This window comes from Lissotriton vulgaris, chromosome 8 (assembly GCF_964263255.1).
Source record: "Lissotriton vulgaris chromosome 8, aLisVul1.2, whole genome shotgun sequence".
Classification (NCBI taxonomy): Eukaryota; Metazoa; Chordata; class Amphibia; order Caudata; family Salamandridae; genus Lissotriton; species Lissotriton vulgaris.
The window spans coordinates 1,368,384,571-1,368,408,868 of NC_141696.1; the positions used below are offsets into that span (position 1 = coordinate 1,368,384,571).

A 24,298-nucleotide genomic window follows, 5' to 3' on the forward strand; every position below is an offset into this window, starting at 1 on the left:
GGAGAAACCCGAGACTGTAGTGAACATCGGAGGCAAAACAGAAGAGCCCCGCGAACACCCAAAGAAGGGGAAAAGGAGAAACCCCCACAGCAGGCAAAACAGGAAGCAACACCTCCAGCCGCAAAAGGAAACACGAAGAAACAGGCAGAAAAGCCCGATCTAAGCCGCAAAACTACTCAAACCTGCAGAAACTGCAAAGAAGGAAACAAAACGAGTAAGGCACCCAACCCACCCAACCGACAAGCGGAAGAGAAGGCCAGCAAAAAAAAACACGCAGTGGACAACCACAACACGTCCACCACTAACAAGGACATGAAAGGGGCAACCGCAGACCATGCAAAACAGCAGGCAAGGCCCAAAGAAGAAATTAGAACAGGAGAGCCCGGACAATGAAGCAAAAGCTCCGAAGAAGCCGACCCATCAAAGGGCAACAACCACCGAGGAAGCCCCAAGGCCCCGACAAGCACAAACCGCCGTCAACGAGCAGACAAAGCGGAAGGGGAAAAATCCCAACAACAAACCCAAGCTGGAGAAACCAGCACAGAAACAGGAACCCCACCATGGATTCCGACCAAGAGAAGAGCACCAGGAAACAAAAGAGCCCCAAAGTGCATCACAGCTCCAAAGAGCGGAAGGCCAACGCGACCAACACATGCCACAGGCCACCACAGAAGAACAGCCCAAAGACGCCAAAGACAGCCGCTCAAGAGACAGGCAGTCAGAAGCAAGCGCCAAAGACAGGGCAAATACAGCTGCGGACCCAGAAGCAGAGCCGGAGGCAAGGGAGGCTGGCCAAATCCGACTCCCAACAGCAACAGCAGGAGCGGAAACCAAAAACAGCAAGGCCAACCCAACAACACCGACACCCCCCAAACCTCCGCAGAGCGCCCGGGAGGAGAAAAACGGGAGGGAAGGTATACAGAAAACCCGAAGGCCAAGGAAACGAGAGAGCAACCCCCGAGGACAGACCACCCCGGAACAAAAACCGGGGGAGAAGAGCAACCGGAGGGGAAGCAAGAATGACCAAACCAAGAGACCCAAACCAAAGACAAAAGGACCTGGAACAGAGGAACAGACAGAGGGAATGCTACACGAAGTATCAAGACAACCCAGCGCAGGGCCATACCAAGCACCAGCGCACAGTCCCAAGCACCCACGCAATGTCCCAACAAAAGGACATGTCCCGTCGAAACAAGCACCAGACAGCACCAAACAGAGGACGGCAGGAAGCGGCCTAAGCCACCAAAAGAAGGCACAACCAGAGTACCATTCCAGTAAAGAAACCAACCGCCGTAACAGGGATGCCTCTCAAGACCCTCTGAAAGACAACAGAGAAGTCGCCGCCCAGAAACAAGACAGGGAAGCCCGCAGGAACAGAGACACGTACCGGGACCCCCCAAGAAGGCCCAAACAACAACGAGCCCCCAGAGCGCCAGCCCGAACAACAGACAAGCCGGCCACCAAGGACCCCAACGGGGCCCCCAACCCAAGGACAGGCATCCAAGGACAACAAGAGGAGAGAGGAAAGCAGAAATGCACCCCCCACACCAGGTCAGGAGAGCAAAGCCACCAGACCAGGGGAGAGAGGAACCAGAGCCTCGCAATCAGCAAGACAAAGGACCCAACAAGACATCAGAAGAAACACCAAGGACACGAGGTGCACAAGAGCCCAAGGAACCACAGCCGAGGAGGCAACCACCATCTGCCGGACACAAAACCAACCCCGAGCCGGGGCAGGAGGGAGACCCAGTAGGACCCGCAGAAGATCCAACAGGACAGAGAACAGATCCGGATATATGGAACGCCTCACGAAAAGCGTGTCATCCCAGCGCAGGGGCCATGTCAACCCCCTCCAGCAACGCTCAGCAGAAAGCATACGAGCCGCTGAAGCGAGCACTGAGAAACAGCCCCCAGCAAAGCGTCAAACCGGTCCCGAGGAACTGAAGCCCCCGAACAGGAACCAGACGAGGAACGGCCAGACCCAAAACGACCCCAGAAACCGGAACCAGGCCAGCAAACCCCCACAGCAGGAGCCAGCACCGTGGAAAAAACCAGAGGAGCATGAGAGAGACCGAAAGGAAACACCTGAAAACAGGAAACGGAACTCAACCACCGCAAACCTCTGAGCAGCCGGATGGAGGGGAACGAGAAAAACAGGTGACTCCCACACCTAGGGAAGCCAAAATAACCCACCAAGAAGAGGGGAAAACCAGGCTGCAAGGGGCTCAACCGAAAGGGACACAGCTGCACCAACCCGACCAAAGCCCCGGGAGGCAGAACCGAACAGAAAGACCAACGGGAGCCAGGACCTGGAACAGAGAGAAGAGGACCCCCGGCCCCACTCCATCACCGAAACCAGCACCACAGAGCGTAGCGACAAAAAATTGGCCAACGCCAAAGAAGAATGGCCTAAAAGGGGGACAGCCCGGAATGGAAACCGGCAACCAAGAATGACGACCAACAGGAATCACCATTCTCAAAGCAGACCGGACCAATGACACCAAAGGAGACAGGCGACCCACAGGCAGGGCAACACCAGGAGTGGAACACATAACCTGAAGAGGAAGAGATGCAACCACCAGGCCACAGAGACTCCACCCGGGCACAACATATCGGACTGACATTCAGGGGCAGCAGCAGGCGCCGCAGAGGCAGGGAACCAAACGTAGTGCAAAAAATGCAGGCATAGGACCAAGGCACTAGGGGAATGGCAAAGCACCAAAACGCAGGCCAGTGAGAAATCTCACAAGCCCCCGCCGCCCCGGTAGCCGAGGACAAGGCCCAACCATCCGGGATCGGAAGGAGGGACCCCAAGAAAGCACAGACCGAAAAAGAGCAAGCACACACCCCAAAAAGGAGAAGCAGCATACGAACTCTTGAGAGCGGAATCCACCAACCGCCCAACCCGGACCTCCAGGGAAGAAGCCTCCGAAGACTGAGGGAGAAGGTGCAAAAAAGAAGAAAAATGGAGGATACCAGGTGACAAAGACCGCCAGGCGAAATCGTGTCCCCAGAAAGAGAGGAACACCCCGCATGGCAATGCCAAGCCACACCGCAGCCAGTACAGCCAACAGGACAGCATGAAATGGCCGGTAAAAAACGGGAATAAACCCCGCCGGAGCAAATGAATCAGGGAGAAAGACCCAGCAACAAACGCCAGAAATCTCATGGACCATCCCCGAATGTATACCCCAACAGGGAAAAAACGTCCACGATCCCACCAACAAGAGATGATGGCATAGCCGCATGCACCAGCAGCGCAGACAGCGCAAAACAGTCCAAGAAAAACTGCAAAAAATGCTACGTGGACAAAGAGAATGCAAATTTCCAAAGCACAGCATGAAAATGAACATCCCAAGTCACATTGACAGCATTGGCAGGACTTGAACCCTCAGCACATGATAGCCTGTGACACCAGAGGGATATGACACACCAATGAGCACAGCTCCGTGGATGCACCGGAGAGGAAGTCCCCTCAAACATGGCGAGTAAAGGAGTAAACCCCATATATGGAACGCCCCACGAATTTGCATGTCATCCTTGTGCAGGGACCATGCTAATCTACTCTGTAACGTTCCAAGCATAGTATATGTGCAGCCGAAGCGAGCACCAGGAAAACACCCAACACACATCGGTGGTGGAATTGAAAGGAAGTGCCCAGCAACCCCCAGGAAACACTGCCCCAAACAGCAATCTCACATGTGAGAACAGAAAATAAACAAAAAAGGGCAGCCCTGCAGTCTCCACCCACAGCCATATATTAAGAACATGGCCACAGGGGCCGGCCACTGCACTAAAGCACCAGCGCCGGAACGACCTGGGGCCAGAACACCAGGAGGGCTCCCCGCCCCAGCCCAGCACATGAACGGGGAGCATCCTGACCCCAGAACAGGAGCGTGGCCGGCCGGAGGACCGGAGCGGCCGCGCCGGTAAAAACATAAAAAGACCATAAACAGAAGCATTTAAAAATGCAAAAGAAACACTCACGGCACCGCCAAAACACCCAGAAGCAAACAGGAACAGAGGCAGGAACCGGGAGCACCAGCGTTCCGACAGCCGTCGGAGCAGATAAAAAACAGGCATGGCGGTGGGTGGGAGGGGCTTATGTCACCTTCGACCTTTGGATTTCTGGCGTTTTGATTGGCTGGGTGGAGGCAGGACTGCCTCACGTGGTAAGGACTGGGACGGGGAGGACCCATGAGGGGGTAATGTGTCCGTCTGGATTGCACTGGGTGCACATGTAAAGCGCTCTGATACCTTCGGGTCGAGTTCGCGCTATATAAAACTGAAAAAAAAAGAATATTTTATGTCTGTCCCAGGCATGGGTGACCCCGCGTTGACCCCTGGGGCCCCGACTCTGATACCCGGCCGTATATTCAGCATATTCACATACGATACGTTTACGAGCAGTCAGTTCTTGAAAAGCTGACGGCCTCTGCCCTTCCTGGCCCAGTGCTTGCGTTTGAAGCGCAATGTACATTAGAGCACTGCACGGCACGTGGGCAGTAAACAGTCCTGAAGTTACCCAGTGGCTGCAGGAAGCTTCTCTGCAGCATCCCTTGCAGCAGTGTGTTGCACCTTTATAGCCACACTTTGGTGTGGGTAAGTGCACATATGTCTTTGCCTACCGACTTCGACCTTTATTGCAGCGTCCCGTGTGCATTTGTTGCAGAAAACATGCCGCCACCCCAGGGCACGGCAGGAGTGTCGCCCCCTGCAGGTAGCACTGCACACAGGAGGGGCTTGCCTGGTGGCGTCCACTGTCAGGAGCTCAGTCACACCACGTGGTACTGTCATCACTACATTTGTGTACTTTCTGGTTCCATTGGCTTGACTGAGAAATCTATGCATCGTGTATTTTATGCTCCTGAAAAATCAATTTACTGGTTGGCAATTGGCACAGCAAGGGGGATCCACGCTGACCACAGGACTTTGGTGGCTGACTTGGAACCCTTTGTTTCAGTTTAAAAGTAAACATTTTATTAAGACATCAATAAAACAATTATACCAAAAATAACATTGTACAATATGATGAAATATCCATAGGTTAAAAACTGTGCATTCTTTACAAAGTTGTATAATAACATTTGAAACTCATGTCACCAAAAAATGGAAGATATTGAAAGAAAGTAAGAAATTATGTGTAACCCCGTGTGTGCTAACAAACATGGAAGCATCTGCCCCGAGGAGTGTGCAGGCCTCCCTTCAATGGGACTGACTGACTTCTGATGCCCACGTGCCCACACTGTGTGAGCAGAGCTGTCACGTGACCTCCTTCTCCACCAGTTTCATTATCTGCCAAAACAGGCCTGTGCCCAGAAACAACACGAGCCCCGCACTTTACGGAATAAACAGCTGCTTTCAAATAGGTTCTCGTGAAACATTTTGGGTTCGATTTCGAATTATGTACCAGTTTATTACAGGGCTGTGGGTGGGAGTGTTAAACAAATCACCCCTGTCATTGTAGGGGGTCTGTGCAGTTATTGTAATAGACACAGCAAGTGTGTGCACTTGTACAGCAATATTCTGTGGTTGGACTTTTGATAATATGTTTTATCTTTCCTGTTTTTTGTGATAGGTGGGGGTTGTTTTGTGCGGACTATGGACGCTAAACTTGTTCTCAATCCGGTCCTTGACATAAAACAATTTTCTGCCGGCTGCTGAGAGCTGCGCGCGCTCTCCGCAGATACCATCAGCTCATTAGCCGGGACGAGTTTGTCTTTTTACGGGGAGTTTTGTGCAGTTGTTTATGAAAACATGCAGAATACAAAGCAGCCGCTTTTCATCAGAGACGCAAGCGAAAGAGTGTCAAGAGATGCTTCCCCGGAAGCACGTAAAACATTGTAAATATGAAACAAACAGAGCAGCGCTATACATGCCAGGCATGCTGGGCGCTGTATGCGTCTGGTTAGAACTACTCTGTAGTAACTACACTTATTACTCACAGAATGAAGCGCACTGCTGGGGCATAACGTGGGGTTTTAAGTTGTTTATTCTTGCAATGCACACAGCGTATTCAAAATCAAATGTATCTGAACCCAGAGGTTAGATAGTCGTCTATATGTATAAGAAGCTGGAGTTCCAATCACAGCTCCTCTGTTTCCCCAGTTATGTGATCCTGTGCAAATTAATCTATCTCACTGTCATTGTATTCTTTTATATTTCTTAACTAGTGCCATCTTCAAAAGGTCATATATTTATATTGGTGCATATACTCCTATGCACAGATGTATGTATATGGATTGGTACCTATACGCCTATGCTCAGATGTATGTATATGGATTGGAACCTATACGCCTATGCTCAGATGTATGTATATGGATTGTTACCTATACGCCTATGCTCAGATGTATGTATATGGATAGGTACCTATACGCCTATGCTCAGATTTATGTATATGGATTGGTACCTATACGCCTATGCTCAGATGTATGTATATGGATTGGTACCTATACGCCTATGCTCAGATGTATGTATATGGATAGGTACCTATACGCCTATGCTCAGATATATGTATATGGATTGGTACCTATACGCCCATGCTCAGATGTATGTAAGTGACTGAGCATTTCCAGTATCAGACCTGGAAACCCACCCCATTGGGAGATATCCAGGCATCCACAGGTGAAACCGTGAGTACATTTCTGGGAATGTGGAATAGCACTCACAGTACAGTCCCGCCTGCGTAATGCTAAAAAACACCAACGTTTTGCGGGTGTTCACAAACTTTCAAGGCAAACCACTCCTCGACCCCTCTACCCTCCCCATGTGCATGTTTTACCACTGCAGAGCTGTGTGCAGTGCCATCTTCTACATTCATTTACACCTGCTAGGTATCCTTTTGTGGAACCGAGAGCGCCTGGAAGGCTCAACGCCAGCAGCATGAGCAATGCACAAACTAGAACTTTTATTTTACATTTTCAATTCTTACCTTCAGATCTCCTGGTCAAGTGAAGTGAAATACAAAGGTACATTACAGAGACAAAGATGCAGGGCGGTATCTCAGCTGATGCAGTATTTAAAACTAAATGCTCTTGTCACCGATTGACAGAGTTATTGTCAGGGCTCGAGTCAGGGTACCACGCGGGTGGACGGCGTCCCCCCACTTATTTTACTGGGTGGACGGTGTCCCCCCTGACAAACAGCTGGGCTTCACTCTTAAGCCTCTCTGGATCGAGATCGGAGCTCACGAGCACGCTGATCACGCGCTGACTTCTCAAATGCAATTGCATCTAAGGGGTGAGCGAGGGGAGGCAATGAGCCCGATGGGGCCAGCCACCTTTAGTGACGTCATTTCCTGTTGTGACGTCACTTCGGGTGACCGTGTCCCCCACCTCTTTTTTTAGGTTTTGCCTGGCGAAAAGATGCGCTTCTGCGCATCTTTTTCGCGCAGGCGAAAACCTCTTGAGTTGTATACGGGAGACAGGAACGGCCTCCGTCTTTCATTGGCTAGCTCCATAAATGGAGGCTAGCCATTGGAAGACGGGCCTGTCCGTCAATGCCGGACCAGATTCGGGGGCGTTCCCGAGAATTTTTGGCTTTTGGCTACGTCACGCGACGTCAGCCAAAAGCCGGGAACGCCCCCGAATCTGTTCCGGCATTGCCGGCACCCGCCTTCCTGCTCCGGTGTCTCCCGCCGTCCGTGTCCTCTCCCGCCCCCTCCCCCCGTCCCTCTCGATGAACAGCCAGCATTGCCGGCACCCGCCTTCCTGCTCCGGTGTCTCCCGCCGTCCGTGTCCTCTCCCGCCCCCCTCCCCCCGTCCCTCTCGATGAACAGACTGTTTTATACTGCACAAAAATACATGCGCAATAACAATTTTCTGTACGAGGACGGAGAGCGTCTGAATCAGCATTCAGTCAATGTTACATTTTCCACAGGTGCTTCTAAGCGCATTATTTCTACAAGCGTATAAACTCTTAACACCTGCTCGGCTCTGCGGGATAGTGTTACGCGCATTCAGGGTGCAAGTAAAGCTTGGCCACCAGTATTTCTAGGAACCCACACTTCAAAGTGTGGTACAAGGCAGGATGGAGTTTAACTGGTTGCTTTAAAGTGGGAAAACATGCACTTGAACATTACCACATAGCTCTGAATTATGCCCTAAACATTGGGCGGCTCCCAATTTTTCACGCATAACAATCCCTGTGAAGATAATTGGTTGCAGTCAGAATTCAACTTGCGCTGGTAACATTTTACTAGACCTTGGGCTATTGGGAGGAGTTTTATTTCCAGGTCTGCTTTCAAGGAACTCACACACATCCACAAGCGCTGGCAATGAACAGACTGCCAAAAGCCGGGAACGCCCCCGAATCTGTTCCGGCATTGCCGGCACCCGCCTTCCTGCTCCGGTGTCTCCCGCCGTCCGTGTCCTCTCCCGCCCCCCTCCCCCCGTCCCTCTCGATGAACAGCCGGCATTGCCGGCACCCGCCTTCCTGCTCCGGTGTCTCCAGCCGTCCGTGTCCTCTCCCGCCCCCCTCCCCCCGTCCCTCTCGATGAACAGACTGTTTTATACTGCACAAAAATACATGCGCAATAACAATTTTCTGTACGAGGACGGAGAGCGTCTGAATCAGCATTCAGTCAATGTTACATTTTCCACAGGTGCTTCTAAGCGCATTATTTCTACAAGCGTATAAACTCTTAACACCTGCTCGGCTCTGCGGGATAGTGTTACGCGCATTCAGGGTGCAAGTAAAGCTTGGCCACCAGTATTTCTAGGAACCCACACTTCAAAGTGTGGGACAAGGCAGGATGGAGTTTAACTGGTTGCTTTAAAGTGGGAAAACATGCACTTGAACATTACCACATAGCTCTGAATTATGCCCTAAACATTGGGCGGCTCCCAATTTTTCACGCATAACAATCCCTGTGAAGATAATTGGTTGCAGTCAGAATTCAACTTGCGCTGGTAACATTTTACTAGACCTTGGGCTATTGGGAGGAGTTTTATTTCCAGGTCTGCTTTCAAGGAACTCACACGCATCCACAAGCGCTGGCAATGAACAGACTGCCAAAAGCCGGGAACGCCCCCGAATCTGTTCCGGCATTGCCGGCACCCGCCTTCCTGCTCCGGTGTCTCCTGCATTCCGTGTCCTCTCCCGCCCCCCTCCCCCCGTCCCTCTTGATGAACAGCCGGCATTGCCGGCACCCGCCTTCCTGCTCCGGTGTCTCCCGCCGTCCGTGTCCTCTCCCGCCCCCCTCCCCCAGTCCCTCTCGATGAACAGACTGTTTTATACTGCACAAAAATACATGCGCAATAACAATTTTCTGTACGAGGACGGAGAGCGTCTGAATCAGCATTCAGTCAATGTTACATTTTCCACAGGTGCTTCTAAGCGCATTATTTCTACAAGCGTATAAACTCTTAACACCTGCTCGGCTCTGCGGGATAGTGTTACGCGCATTCAGGATGCAAGTAAAGCTTGGCCACCAGTATTTCTAGGAACCCACACTTCAAAGTGTGGGACAAGGCAGGATGGAGTTTAACTGGTTGCTTTAAAGTGAGAAAACATGCACTTGAACATTACCACATAGCTCTGAATTATGCCCTAAACATTGGGCGGCTCCCAATTTTTCACGCATAACAATCCCTGTGAAGATAATTGGTTGCAGTCAGAATTCAACTTGCGCTGGTAACATTTTACTAGACCTTGGGCTATTGGGAGGAGTTTTATTTCCAGGTCTGCTTTCAAGGAACTCACACGCATCCACAAGCGCTGGCAATGAACAGACTGTTTTATACTGCACAAGAATACATGCGCAATAACAATTTTATATGACAGATGAGGAAATGGTCGCTTTTAAGTATGAAATTATTGGTTTCTAAGAGTATTCGTGCCCTTCTTCAACAGGTAGACTAAGCATGGCATGAAGGTTACAGCTAGTCCATTATACTAGGGTTGTGTCACCAAAGAAGCATTGGCAAAGCCTGTAGTGCAGATTCAGAGTGCAGATTCAGAGTGCAGATTCAGAGTGCAGAGTGCGTGCGTGGGTGGCTTTGCGTGTGTGGCTCTAAAATGCAAGAGGTCATGCATTTGCGAGCGATTAAGCTATTGGCATTGTAAATGACAATGCCATTTATTTATGTTTTTAAAAAAACACATAAATAAAAATAATGTCAAGAGCAATGCCAATAGCTCTAACTTTAACAAAGGCAAAACCATTGCATTGTAAATGCTTGTTTTTATAGAGTATTTTGTCTGCTCCCTGAGCAGGCGTAGGCTCTTCCTAGCCTTGATGGTTAGCTATTTGGGAGGTACTTAAGCTATTTGGCTTGAGGATGCTCTTGACGTTAGTATACTTGCGAGCTGATGTGACTGGTGCCCATAAGTTATTTCTAGTTGATTTCTCTCTCTCCCGTGCCTGTTTTTTCAACGCTTTATTTTTCTGCCAAATATGTGTTTTTCTTGTAGCCACCTGTGTTGCAGGTTGATTGGTGCTCTGATCTTGAAAGACTTGGAAATGTTTCGTATTTTGCAATATTGGTTGTGATGTTCTATCTTGAGTCGGAGTTAGTTGTGTTTTGTTTCTTCTGTTTCGTAATCTCCCATGTTGGCGTTTCGATAGTTTGTAACCACTTGAGTCTCACAGTGACAGTGAAGTTTGGCCCCTGATTACATCATCCTTATGTCTGTCAAGATCCGATGTGCTGTTGTTAGAAATCCCAAAGCTGCTTTCTCATGAAGTGAGGCTGGGACCTTGATTTTCAGGGGAATGCCTCCATAATTCAGTTGATTTTGGGGCAGTGTCTGCATTGTTGTCGCTAAAAGATCCATTGGAAAGTTCCTTGACGGGTGAAACCGGTGTTCTCAGGGGGTATATAGCTTCTATTTCACTTCCGCTGTGTACAATCATCACCTTAACGGATATTGTATTTCAATTGGTTTCATGAGTGGGGGATAGTATCCCTTTCGGCTTCCTCCATGTGAATGGATGCTCTTTGTATGGCTTCCTCGGTTGGGATGCTCATAGCTTTCCATACAGGGGAAGGAAGAAAGTGGTGTGTTTAGAGACTGGAATGTTTTTTTAAGTGTACTCGGTGGCATGATCGATCCTATGCCTAGCCTATGGGCATAGATGTTTTTTAGATTTAACTTGAACCTGTTTAGTATGTAATGGAAAACGCTTGGCGGGGATCTTAACTTGTCTATAAGGGAAGAAAGAGCATGAGCATGCCATTAGGTTGTTCTCATCAGATTTAACAGGGGGAGGAAGAGACAGTGCTAATATCTCTAGTTTATCATTGATTCCTCTGACATATATCACCAGCAAGTTTAGCAGCTCTACTTGAATTGCTAGCTTTTTGGAATGGAAATTTAAGGCCTCTGTAGTTACTTGAGCCAAGGCCAGGAGGGATATCCAAGAGTCTTCCTTGGGCATGTTGTCAGCGATGGTATGGTTGTGGTCAGTATTTGACTAGGTGCAATTCAAGGATTTATTCTGTGATGATACAGTACCTGGTGTCTGTGTAAAGGTTTCTAAACATGTTTTGGGTACTCCATGTGTGCCAAGCCGGGAGACGATATGGTGTTTTTACTTGCTTCCCCTGATTCATGTTGAGGAGTAATTCCTGGGGTTTCTAGATCATTCTGACTCTGGCAATCTCTGTTTGAGCTTCTACTTCGGGTTCTTTGATTATGTTGATCCTTGACGATATTAGGCCCACTAATAGTAAATGGGATTTGGTACCATTGCTCATGCACCAGGTCCTTAAATTGAACAGATTGTTCGGTTTTAATTTGGACCAATTTGACTGCTCGGCTGTATGCTCCTCTACTTTTTGCGTAGTTTTAATGATTGTAAAATACTTCACTTATGGGGGATGACTTGTGTTCTATGAATACAACGGTTTGTGCTCTCTTTTGTTACACTGTTACAGTGCGGTGGCAGTAGCCTTTAGATGTGTCATTGTATGGGGAATCCCACATGGGCATTTGTGTCCTCTTTGGTGACTGGGTTAGTAAAGTCTCTTTCTCTTCCATTTGGAGCTGGCATATATTCTGAGCTTGCTCTGCCTGTGTAAGACAGCCGGGTTTTGCAAGTCTATTTCAGTTACTCTGCCGTTTACTTTTGTGGAATAGAGGGCTTTTAAAGAAATGTTTGTTGGATACTTTTTAATTCTGAAGTCCACTTCCTGCTGCCTATTTTGGTTCCACCCTGTAGGTTTGCCTTATTAAGTTTCTCACGTGGAAGTATTAACTTCTGGTACCCAATTGCACCTGCCCATTTTTGTTTACACTGGTTCCTTTGTGCTCTGCAAGGCATTAGAATTCTTTCAGTAAGATTGTGCACAACTTTGGAACTTTGCTGTAGGTCATGGGGTAGCCTTGTTTAATCCTGTTGGGCCTGTTGTTTCCTGGTGACGGTAGGTGGGTGTAGGTTGTTAGAGGTGTTTCTGCCTGGTGTCTTGGCATGGGGAAGCTCTGGGAACAGGCATGTAAGTGGATATATCGACTTGGGGCTGTGTTTCCTTATTTGCTAAGCTTTTCTTCTTTTCTTAGCTTTCCCTCCTTCAGTTACTGCTCCTCCGGTTTTATGGGTGCTTCGACCAGGCGGGTTGAGAGAGGGAGCTGGTTCCTCCAGGGGTGATAGGGACAAGAGGAGACTAACTCAGACTTTAACACCAGGGCTCTGTGTCCGAGGTGGAAACCCACACAGTCCATCAGGAGCATGCGACAAGCAGTAAGTATGCAGCAGGTGCGACAGTCTCGGTAGGGGGGAGGGTTAAGAAGGGCCCGGGGGATCCTGGTGAGCACAACCCGCTGCTCAGCCCTCTTGCCCCATAATGTATAATACATCAGGGCTCGCCTCTAGGACTGACTCCACTAACCACTTTGCTGCTCTCACCACTGCACTTTAGGTGTTTCCGCAGCCTGTCCTACTGCCTGCTACTTGGTGCCAGTTGCTGCACACCGCCATCTTCCTGAACTGCGAGAATCTGTAACGTATGGAGGATTACGCTGTCTCCTCCCTAGACCCCTTCTACTAGCTGTGGCCAGTCCCGTGGCCTGACCCAGCCTCCTGGGAGTTCCTTTTGGATCCTCTGATCACCCTTGGACCCCCTGTATTTGCTCCACTGCTACTTCTGGCAAAGAGCTGCTGCCAACCGGGCGACAGAATAGCCCGCCGCACAGGGGAAGTGGGAGAGGGTGGAGCGGGAGGATCGATAGTGGCTGCCAGTGTCTGCTGGCTGGGCAGTCTGCAGCATCTGCTTGGGATTGTTCAAAAAACTTCAAGATGGTAATAAAATAATAAATATGAATTCACTCAAAGATTGGAGATCAGGGGCAGCCTGGAGCCTGTGCACACCAACACCTGTGTACAAGCAGAGGTTGAGTTTAATTATACCTGCATATTGTTCTCAGTTGTTACTACATGTGCAGTTTAGTTGAGATTTTTAGGTCAAACCTATCCGACAGCACAGCTCCCTGGTTACATAAGACCTATTCTGGGCTTCTCAAGAGTTTACCTGAGCTTAATGCCCGCCCATTGCTTACCATTTGCTGGCTTTGTAGTCACTTTTATTTGCTTGCATGCTATTCAATGTATTTGCTTGTTTTAGCTTGTCTGTATTGTGTTTTTTCCTCCCCTGGAGCATAGCAAGTTTCACATCTCCTTGTACACTTTTAGGGACTATTTTTTTCTTTTTTTCTAACGCTCCATGAGAGTACATGTGTTTTTCAGCTGTGTGCCTTGTTTGCTTCTATGCCTTCCCACTGCAGCCGACGTTGAGTGTTTTCTCTCCTCTATTGAATGTTTTTCCCACCTACACTATGGTGTTTCTTTGCCCCCAATACCTGCTCTGCATCCTTTTCTGTCCCGCAGCCCCTCCCTCTCTGATTTGCTTGTCCTGTCGATCCACTACCCTGTGTGGTGATTTTTTTGTATAATACGAAGATTGTTTCGGAAATTCTCCTTCACATTCTGTGCTCCTGCATTCTTTACCAACAGCAAACGTACCTGCGATGCGTCTTTCATTCGCAGTTTCCAAACACTCCATCTCTGTTTTTAGGTTGAGACTAGGCAGCGCATGCACTGTCTACAAGACCTGCTGTAATCAATAGAGTTACTTTTTTCCCGCCTGCTACGTAGCATACAGCATACGCTGACTCCAGTGTCAATCTTCTTTGCTGCCTCCTGACTGGTTCCTGCAGCTGATACGCCACTTCCATTGAAGGCTGAGGAGCACCAACCAAATATAGTTTCTTTACGCTTTCAGAGCATATCTGTTGTTTAAAAGAACTCTTATTCTTCTGCTGCCCTTACCTGCTCTACAAGCCCAGTTCGTGTCTTCAGTGCCCCTGCTCGTTGCTACCTAAGGTCTCCGTGTGGTGCCCTCCCCCACCACCACTTCCTGTCATAGTTTTTTTTTCGTGCTCCTGTCGACCTGCCTGCAGCTACGCACTGCACTCACTGCTCGGTTATATGGCTGCTTGATTAGCTAATTTCTTATAGAAGATGTGCCATGCCGTGATCAGGCACATCGTTTACGCAATTGTTCAGCGGAAAAGAGGAGATCTGTAATATTGCACAAGATGACCCTGTACACGTCAACAATAAATAATACAGTGTAAATGCTTTCATGCATATAGTCACATAAACTCCAATTGTTCTCCCAAGAATATCCAAAGTCAGATTTCTTCTTTAAGCAATTCTTTTATTCACAGTTGAAGATTAAAACCAATAGCCAACGCGTTTCGTCCGTGACCGGACTTCTTCAGGGCTTAAATTAAATATTTCTGGATATTCTTGGGAGAACAATTGGAGTTTATGTGACTATATGCATAAAAGCATTTACACTGTATTATTTATTCTTAAGGTGTGCAGGGTCATCTTGTGCAATTTGATTTGTAAAACAATTACTTTGTTTTCAGATTTTGGGATCTAGGGGATTGTATCCCAGACCTTTTGCACCCACACATATGTACACATTAGGAATTTGATCACCAGTGCGGGCATAATAGCCTTAATCCCCTTCTCTGGCTTAGATCTGTAATATTGTCTGACTCCTGATATTGTACAGGCCATGGTTTGCAGGTGACGTAGGGGACAAATATTAAAGTTGCACAAGAACACAAAATCACCCGCTACTGTTTGCGTTGGCAATGGAACCCTTCGCTGCGGTAGCCAGACTGGGCCGCCACTACGCAGGTTTACCTTTTAGGGGGAGGCCACACCTCATCTCCTTATATGCGGATGACTTGTTGATGTTTTTGGCCGATGCCGGCGCCGAACTTCAGGGGGCGCGGAGGCTACTGGAGCAGTTCGGTAGGTTATCGGGCCTGAGGGTCAACTGGCCTAAATCCTGCCTGTTTCCCCTGAGGCCGGGAGAGCCGTGCCCACTCACTGCTCAGGAACTCCGGTGGGAGCCGCGCTGCCTACATTATCTAGGGGTTTATGTTTACCACGCCCCGTCCGACCTGCTGGATGGCAACATAACTCGCTGTATTAATGCCCTGCGTGGATCTATGGACTTCTGGGCGACTCTACCGCTCTCCCTGGCTGGTAGAATTTCCCTGCTTAAAATGATAGCCCTGCCCAGGCTTTTGTATTATTTTAGGACACTGCCGGTATGGATCCCGAGTTCGGTTTTCAAACGCCTGAGGTCACAGATCATAGCGTTCCTGTGGGGCACGGGTAGGAGACGCATAGCGCTCGACACGCTGTTACGCCCCAAAGATGAGGGAGGTATGGCAGTGCCGGACTTCGAAGGATATTACCTCGCCGCGCAGCTGCAGACTTTTACTCAGGAGGTGGCGAGAGTATATAGAGGTCCCGAGAACGCAAGAGTGGAAGGCACCCCGCGACACGTTCTGGCTTATATTACGCTGCACCAGAAACTCCGAGTGGGAGACCTGACGGTCGAGGAGCAGACTTTCCGGCTATGTTGGGACCGGGCCCGTAAGCGGGCGGGTGTCCGCCTTATGTATGCCCCCGAAATACCGCTGGGAATGGTCACTGCCCTCCCACATGGAGGTGACTGGTCACGCTTGCTAGGATGGGAGGAGGCGGGAGTACACGTGCTGGGTGACCTCTACGAAGATGGGGTGTTGCTGCCGTTTCGGGACCTGCAGGAGAGATTTGAACTACCAAGGGGTGACTACCTGCTGCACGCGGCAGTCACGGGCGCCATGCGAGCCTACTGGGGGGAAGGGCTGCAGGAACCAGGCACCTCGATGGCCTGCCAGTACGCCATGATGGCGGCGGGTACCTTTAAGGCCGTCACGTGCCTGTACTCGAGGATGCAGCGGGAGGCCTTGCAACCTTTGGCAGCCCTGAAGGCCAAGTGGGAGCTGGACCTCCAGGTGGAGATACCAGACACGACCTGGGGCCAACTGCTGAGGAGGGCGCGGAAGAGCTCGAGGAATGCCAGGTTCCAATTGATCCACTTTTATATTATCCACAGGGCATACCTCACACCCGGGAAAATCCAACAGTACTTTGGGGCGACCGACGCTGCTTGCCCCAGATGTAATACAGCAGGGGCGGATCTATGTCATATGCTGTGGGATTGCCCCTCTTTAGGCGACTATTGGCGGGAAGTTGGGCGGGCCCTTAACGGCGCGACGGACAGGGATATCCAATATACTAAAGCAGTTGGCATCCTTCACTGGTTCCCACACACACCTAGAAATACGATGTCAAGTAAATTTATAGATTTAGGGCTTATCTTGGCCAAGCGGGAGATCACACGAAATTGGAAGTCCAGAGTGGGGCCCACGTATAAAAGATGGTATGGGGAGTGTCTGAGATGGGCCGCGTGTGATAGTACCCTACGATACCAGATGGCCTGGAGGTCGAATGACGAGAAAGCACTGGAAAGGGCGACTGCATGGGAGGTGATGGTGCAGGCGCTCAGGGATGTGGACGATGAGGGGCAGGAAGGCGAGAGCGAACTAGCTGGAGCAGACCCTAACACTATACAGGAGAACACACCTTAGCGATTGTTTGCTTCCTCCTACAACACACCGGGCACTAATACGTGGTTACTCAAGCGCAGCGCGACCACGGGGGAGGGCGGGTAGGAAGCTGGTTTGGAGGGATGTTGGGGCACCGAAATTTGGGGAGGGGGAGGGGCGTAAATCACAAAAGCATTCCAGGGTTATGTGCAAAATGAAGCGGTCAGACAATGTAAGAAGTGCGAGACCAAGACGGATATGAAGCCACCCGCATCAAGAACGGGGTGATCCCCCCGGATGAAGATCGAATGTCCTCAATTGAATTGGTTCATGTCGTGCTATTTTTGCTGAATATCTTGTCTGTACATTTATATTGGTGATGCAATAAAAATGATGTTAAAAAAAAAAAAGAACACAAAATCACAACTTCAGCACACCAAAGCATGTTATAAAGACCACGTTATCCCCAAAGCAGAAACATAATTGTTCTATGCGATGCTGGAACATGCCTGTCAGTACACCCCATCCGTTTCATGTCCAAAACACCAAAATGCCTGCCTCCTCCCATTTTGGAAGTTTCGACTTTTATTTTGCAGCTGCAATGTCCTTCCAGTGTTGCCGTAGCTGCGGCATTGGTTTCTACAGTAACAGAAGTAGGCTTTGATAGGCTGGAGTCTTTGCTATCGTCGTGGTCCCTGTGGCTGGGCTCTTTGCAGTAACGGACCCTTGCGGCCTCCGTTGCCTAGCTTCTTTGTTACGCAGTACCATTTAGAGATCTTTGAAATAAGCACGGCCTGGCCTCGTTCATTCAAATTGTTTTAATCTGGTCGTAGGTGTGTGAATAGGAAGCAAGGGTTAAAACTTAGGGTGTAGGGTGGGCGGGGCTTCGAGTTATTGAATTCCTCGGGATGGTGTGCAGTTACCGCAGTAACATAAAGAGCTCATTTATAGAACAAAGTGCAGTTTCACAATAAAGAAACCTAAGTAGTCAATACGATATTTTCACATAACAGTACGGAGCAGCCTGAGCTCCATGACTGCCAGGATCTCATTAAGTGCATGTGGGGTGGGGCAGGCATCACAGACCTTTCCTCTCAATTTGCGCAGTTGGAGGGGCCAGCCTTGTTTCTCGGGGCCTGGAGAAGAGAGCCTTTCCCCTTCCATTGTTTGAAGACTTGCGGTCAATACCAAGCGGTGAGTCATTACTGTGCCATGGGGAGCATAATAATAGCTCAAGCGAAGATGGGACCTGGAAAGTAATCCTTGGGTAAATGCTACGTTTTCGGTCTCAGCTCTAAAGGTATTCCATGTAGCGATGCAATCTCTGCTTACATTCAACACGTTTCACTTTATCTTGCTTTCCCTGAGAGTATATTGTTTTTCTGTAGTTTACTAGTGTGATGAATTATCATGTGGAACTGTAAATGTAAATTTGCTTTAATTGACATCCCTGTTTTGAAGTAGACCACGCAGGCTTCGCTGGGTTTGACCTCTATCACAAAAACGTAACTATAATTCGAGAAAACGGCCTGATGCTCCGTTGTAAAACATAAAAACGGAAACAAGTAGTAAAAGTCAATTTCACATGAAATAAATATTTCTGTTTATATTCCGAGTGGGCCTGTTGACTCTGCCCCTTAAGCTGTGTAATTACCATCTAAATGGAGGCCTGCAGAGAACACTTCTGGGTGCCCTCAGCACTATTTTAAGAGACAGATTAACAGTGCAAGGAAAATCATGGATGGAGGATTAAAAGATTCTAATTCTTCCAAAGCAGATAGAAAGCAGGCTTTAACGCAGTTTTTAGGTCTCGCCTGAGATAGAGACATTTAGTAAGTGGCTTTTAAAAGTGCCACCAGAGGCTTTTGCTGGCCTCCAGCTTGCGTTCACGAGCGCGTGCACTTGCACAGCTGCCATCTGTGTTTTTATTGCTGTAATCAGGCTCCTCTGCTCACACTCCCCCCTCCCTTCTCCCCCTCCCTCTTCGTCAGTTTCTTTTATGTCTTCTATTGCTGTGAATGCTCCTGCGTCCACCAGGCGCACACACCATCAGTCATCAGTGCACGCTTCCACCAGGCGCACACACCACCAGCCGTCAGTGCACGCTTCCACAAGGATCACACACCTCCAGCTGTCAGTGCACACTTCCCCACCAAGCACACACACCACCAGCCATCAGTGCACGCCTTTCCATCAGGCACACACACCACCAGCCGTCAGTGCACGCTTTCACCAGGCACGCACACCACCAGCCATCAGTGCACACTTTTCCACCAGGCACACACACCACCAGCGGTCAGTGCATTCTTCCACCAGGCACATACACCACCAGCCGTCAGTGCACGCTTTCCTACCAGGCACACACACCACCAGCTGTCAGTGCACGCTTCCCCACCAGGCACACACACCACAAGCCTTCACTGCACGCTTCCACCAGGCACACACACCACCAGCCGTCAGTGCACGCTTCCACCAGGCACACACCACCAGCCGTCAGTGCACACTTTTCCACCAGGCACACACACCAAAGGCCATCAGTGCACGCTTCCACCAGGCACACACATACACCAGCCACCAGTGCACGCTTTCCTACCAGGCACACACACCACCAGCCGTCAGTGCCCGCTTCCCGACCAGGCACACACACCACCAGCCATCAGTGCACGCTTCCACCAGGCACACACACTACCAGCCTTCCGTGCACGCTTCCATCAGGCACACACACCACCACCAGCCGTCAGTGCACGCTTCCACCAGGCACACACCACCAGCCATCAGTGCACGCTTTCACCAGGCACACACACCATCAGCCGTCGGTGCACACTACCAGCGGTCGGTGCACGCTTTCACCAGGCACACACACACAACCAGCTATCGGTGCACGCTTCCACCAGGCACACACACCACCAGCCATCAGTGCACGCTTTCACCAGGCACACACGCTGTCAGTGCACGCTTCCACCAGGCACACACACAACCAGCCGTCAGTGCACGCTTCCACCAGGCACACACACCACCAGCCATCAGTGCACACTTTCACCGGGCACACACACCACCAGCCGTCAGTGCACGCTTTCACCAGGCACACACTCCACCAGCCATCAGTGCAGCAGGCAGGCTCTTCTCAGAGTTTCTTGGTAAATATGTGTTTGATGCCTGGGAGGGAGTGGGTCGAGTTTCCTTGCACCATGCTGAGTATGCAGGTGCAGTGCATGAACTCCTGTGTGAGTGAGTCATGCTGCCTGGGGCTCACTCACTCCACACTTGTAAATTGCGCTTGCACCAGGCTTTTTCTCTTTTGCAAAGTGCAGCGTATGGGCAGCCCCCACACCCCTGGGAATGACTACTTCCTACAACTAGAATGGAAACAACATTCAGAGCAATGAAAACACGTTCATTTGATGCAAATAACTGTTAACAAAAAACATGTCCAGCAATTGTAGATCTGGCAACTTAAACAAAACAGCAACAAAAAACAAACAAGCATTGGCATAGCCAATAGGTCTCGCTTTTTTGGACCCTATAAGTATTTAGTTATGCAACAGAATATCCTTGGTGCAACAACACAAACTGTTGCATGGCTAAACACTTATAAGGTCTCAAATACGAGACCTATTGGCTATGCCAATGCTTGTTAATATATAGCGCTTAACTCGTTCATCGCTCAGTGCATCTCTCTTTCTTCATGCAACATATGACTCTTGTATTGCTCATACTTTGAACTGAGTTGCCTCCAGCTGCATGGGTTCATTTGCAGGTGGGTGTTTATGACAGTGCCCAATTGAGAGCTATAAAGTCGATGCTGAGGGCAGTATGAGTTTTTCACTATGTCTGTCAGTAGGACATAAAAGCTTGCATACCACATGCACATCCAATCCTTGGCTTGTCTTCCTAGTGATGGTTGCATATATGGCATAGGATATTACTATAACATGGCTACAAGACATTGTCATTGGCAAAACCAGTAGTTTTGGCATTGCCAAGACCTATTGGCTATTCCTCTTAACAGACCTGCTCCATAGGTGCTGCTGTTAATGTGTGGTTTGCCATTGACTTTGTTTATAACCACATCATGCCTCAAAATTCAACGGCAAAACACATAATTAATCTTTACTACATACCACTCCACCTTACAAAATACCATTCCACTTCACACTCCATAACACATAATCCCACTTCACATAATTCCATTACACTCAATACCACATAATTACTATCCACATATTTCCATAGCACACCATGTCACATCATTCCACTACACAAATCCACCCCACACCACATAATTACACAACTAACGAATCCAATCCAACACACATAATTCCACTACACACCACATAAATACACTCAATAACCCATAGGTAAAATACACTATCATTTATAATGCCAAAGTCAAACAAATGAGACCAATCGCTTTCCAGTGCTTGTTCTCTTATGTGCTCCTTTTATTTCCATTACAGAATACTTGGTCTACGAATCCTTCTTAATTGTACACATCCACAATGCCACATACCCTATATTTGGTTCTTCTCTTTATTTTACATTCCACAGCATAAGTATGCGTAATGTAGATGTCTGCTCTGCCACATAGAGTTTACTCCTCTGCTAATATCACATTTTACATAGCATTTATCCGCACGCCCTGTGCTGATTTCCAGGCTCCCTCCTCCATACAACATTGCAGTCTTTGTACAGTGTTTTAGAGATTGTGTACAAATGTATACACCTGCCATGCTTTATGCCCATTCTTCTGCATTTTTTATTTTATTTCACATTTCAAATAGTTGGCCTGCTTCCCCGTCACTCTGCCTCATGTTGCTTTTTCTGCTTGTTTTCACCACTTAGCACCAACTCCACCTCCCCTCGCTCCAATTTTGCCCCAATCGTCAACCAGCTCCCCGGTTCGGTCACATTTTTTTAAATATAATGATCAAAATCTTGGCATGCTCGGTGTGACCTTGATTACACTGCGGGTCTCCTGGTAGGTAAAGCTGGAGATGCGCTTCATTCCTCCACAGTGCCTTCCCCTTCGCGCCCCCTTTGCCGAAGCCCTTTTCTCATTTGGTTCGTCCAGACAAGGTCTTTGGTTACCCTACTTTTGCATTCCCTTAGCACACTCCCTATTTTGACCTACCAAAACATTTCTTCCAAACATTAATTTCACACACACAAGGTTATCCCGATTTTGAACCACTTTTAATACCTTAACATTACTTTGTATTATTGCCATTCCTTTCACACGCAAGCTTCACCTGCATGGCTTCACAAAGGTGTGAAGTTGTACTGGTGCTCAGGGCCGGACTGGCGGTATCGCACATTGGGCGTTCCCCGGGGGGCTGGAAGGGAAAGGGGGCCAGTTTTGTTACTGGGGGTGGGTTGTACAGCAGTGCTGCAATATCAGCCCCCAGTAACAAAAGCAGCAGTGCTGGGGGCGGTTTAGTTAAGCAGCAGTGCTTCACACTTGCACCCTCACCCACACCCCCCTCCCAATTTCTTCTGATTTCTGATACTCTCCCATCTCGCCTTATTGCAGACGACTGACTTGTCTTCTTCTTTCCCTTGTGTCTTTCTTTTATATGAAATTGCCCTCTACCCTCGCGTCCTCTGTATTCTTCCATCCTGACAGGCACCTCCAGGCCTTTCCTAATTGTACACATCCATCTGCCATAGGTACTCTGTTTTTTCCTTCCCTGATTTTACATTTCAAGGCACAGCTTTGCATAATATTGACACCCGCTGTGGGACACTATTTGCTTCTCTGATAACTTCAAATGTCATATTACAGGTATCCGTGTGTAGATAATGTATGTTCCCTAACAACTAGAATTATTAGTCTCGGCACTTCACATTACATAATTTATTTAAATTGCAAATATACTGTGATACACACAAACTAATTATGCATCAATTTTTTATATTTTTATAACTTAAATTTACTACATAAATACAGTTACGTATTAAAACATTCATCACTACATGCATATATTCATTTACAACTCAATCACACATTCGTTCCAGGAATAATTGCAATTACAACAACAATTCACATTTCTAGAGGTAGCTGACGCATCATAAACATTGAAATATGTCACGGACATTCCTTGTCAACATTATTAAATAAATTACCGGGCCTAAGTCCTTAGGCTGAAGCCCTACAGTGGGAGACTGACAGTAGGTTGGAGTGTCAATGTTCTGGCCCTGATTTAGTTAGATCTTTCAGTAGCTTTTATCTGATAGAGATGTCTAGCCGCAGATTCCTTAACTTAGAATATCCCAAGGCGTCAGACTTTCCGCAGCAGCACCTCTGCGTGCTGGATTCGGCGCCGCACAGCTCCCCCCTGACGTCGTCCACGGGCGTGACATCAGCGGAGCCATATATGCCTCTCCCAGCGCGCTGACGCCAGTTTTCTCCTTTTCCGTGTCCCAATAAGGATCCTGGAAAACCAGCAATTCCTTGGCATATTTTATACCTTTTCGACACCTTCGGTGTCGCCGGAACGGTGTGCAATGCCTTCGGGTTTTAAGGCTTGCGAAGCCTGTGCGCGTCAGATGTCTGGCACGGACCCGCATCTCATCTGTATGTGATGCCTCGGCGTGCACCATGACTCCAAAGAGTGCGACGCCTGTCAGAGGATGAAGTCCAAGTCCCTCACAGAGCGCCGTATGAAACTGCTGGCCATACGGCTGTCCGGTCCAGCACCTTTTCATCGACCCTCTGGATGGTGCTCAGTCCAGAGGTCGTTCGAGGGCAGGTAAGCGCAAACACAAGTGGCAAGCAAGGAGGTCTACCTCCCATTCGCGTACATTTGGCGCCCGCTCCTCTTGCTCTGTGATAGGTAAGGGCGCTCAGCAGTTGCTTCCTCCATACCCTCCCTCTTCATGGCTTGGAGCGACGCATGCCCAAATGGAGGCTTATTCTATTGAACCCCAGTCATACTTTGGGTCACTACCTCTCCCTGGAGCACCTTCGGGTCCCAAACAGGTGGAGGGCACTCATGTCGGGTCCTCGCCGGCAGATTCTTCCTCGACGCCGGCTGTGTGCATCGACTCCAGTTCCGGAGACGATACGACGCCGACGAGACACGGCCCAGTGAGTCCTCAAAGTCACCCGTCCAGCCCACCCCGTCAGTCTTCACATAGCCCTGAGCGGCTTCCTGTGCTGACGTCGGAGGAGGCGCCGGCCCCGATGCCCGGCTCGACGCCCGGCTTGCCCAAACGTGCACATTTTGCAGGTGGGCTCGACATCAGACGGCGTCCCGGTCGATTCCCCTCTGGAGGTCCTCGACGTCCAGACGACTCCAAGCCGGCGTCCATTGATGCCGGTGCCAATGTCCAAGCTTCCTCAAGAGGTTGCTGCTCCCCTGACTCCTCAGACGTCGCTGCGACCTCCACATGGTGTTGA

The 24,298-nt window shown here is 49.2% G+C and overlaps 1 protein-coding gene and 1 non-coding gene across 3 annotated transcripts in view; one reads left to right on the forward strand and one right to left on the reverse strand.

Moving 5' to 3' along the window:
* Window positions 1–24,298, forward strand: part of IL10RB (interleukin 10 receptor subunit beta) — a 432,261-nt gene that overhangs the window by 217,632 nt on the left and 190,331 nt on the right. The window lies entirely within an intron of this gene.
* On the reverse strand, window positions 3,504–3,610 carry LOC147698752 (U6 spliceosomal RNA). Its single transcript, XR_015299485.1, has one exon. It is a non-coding gene; the product is annotated as a U6 spliceosomal RNA (small nuclear RNA).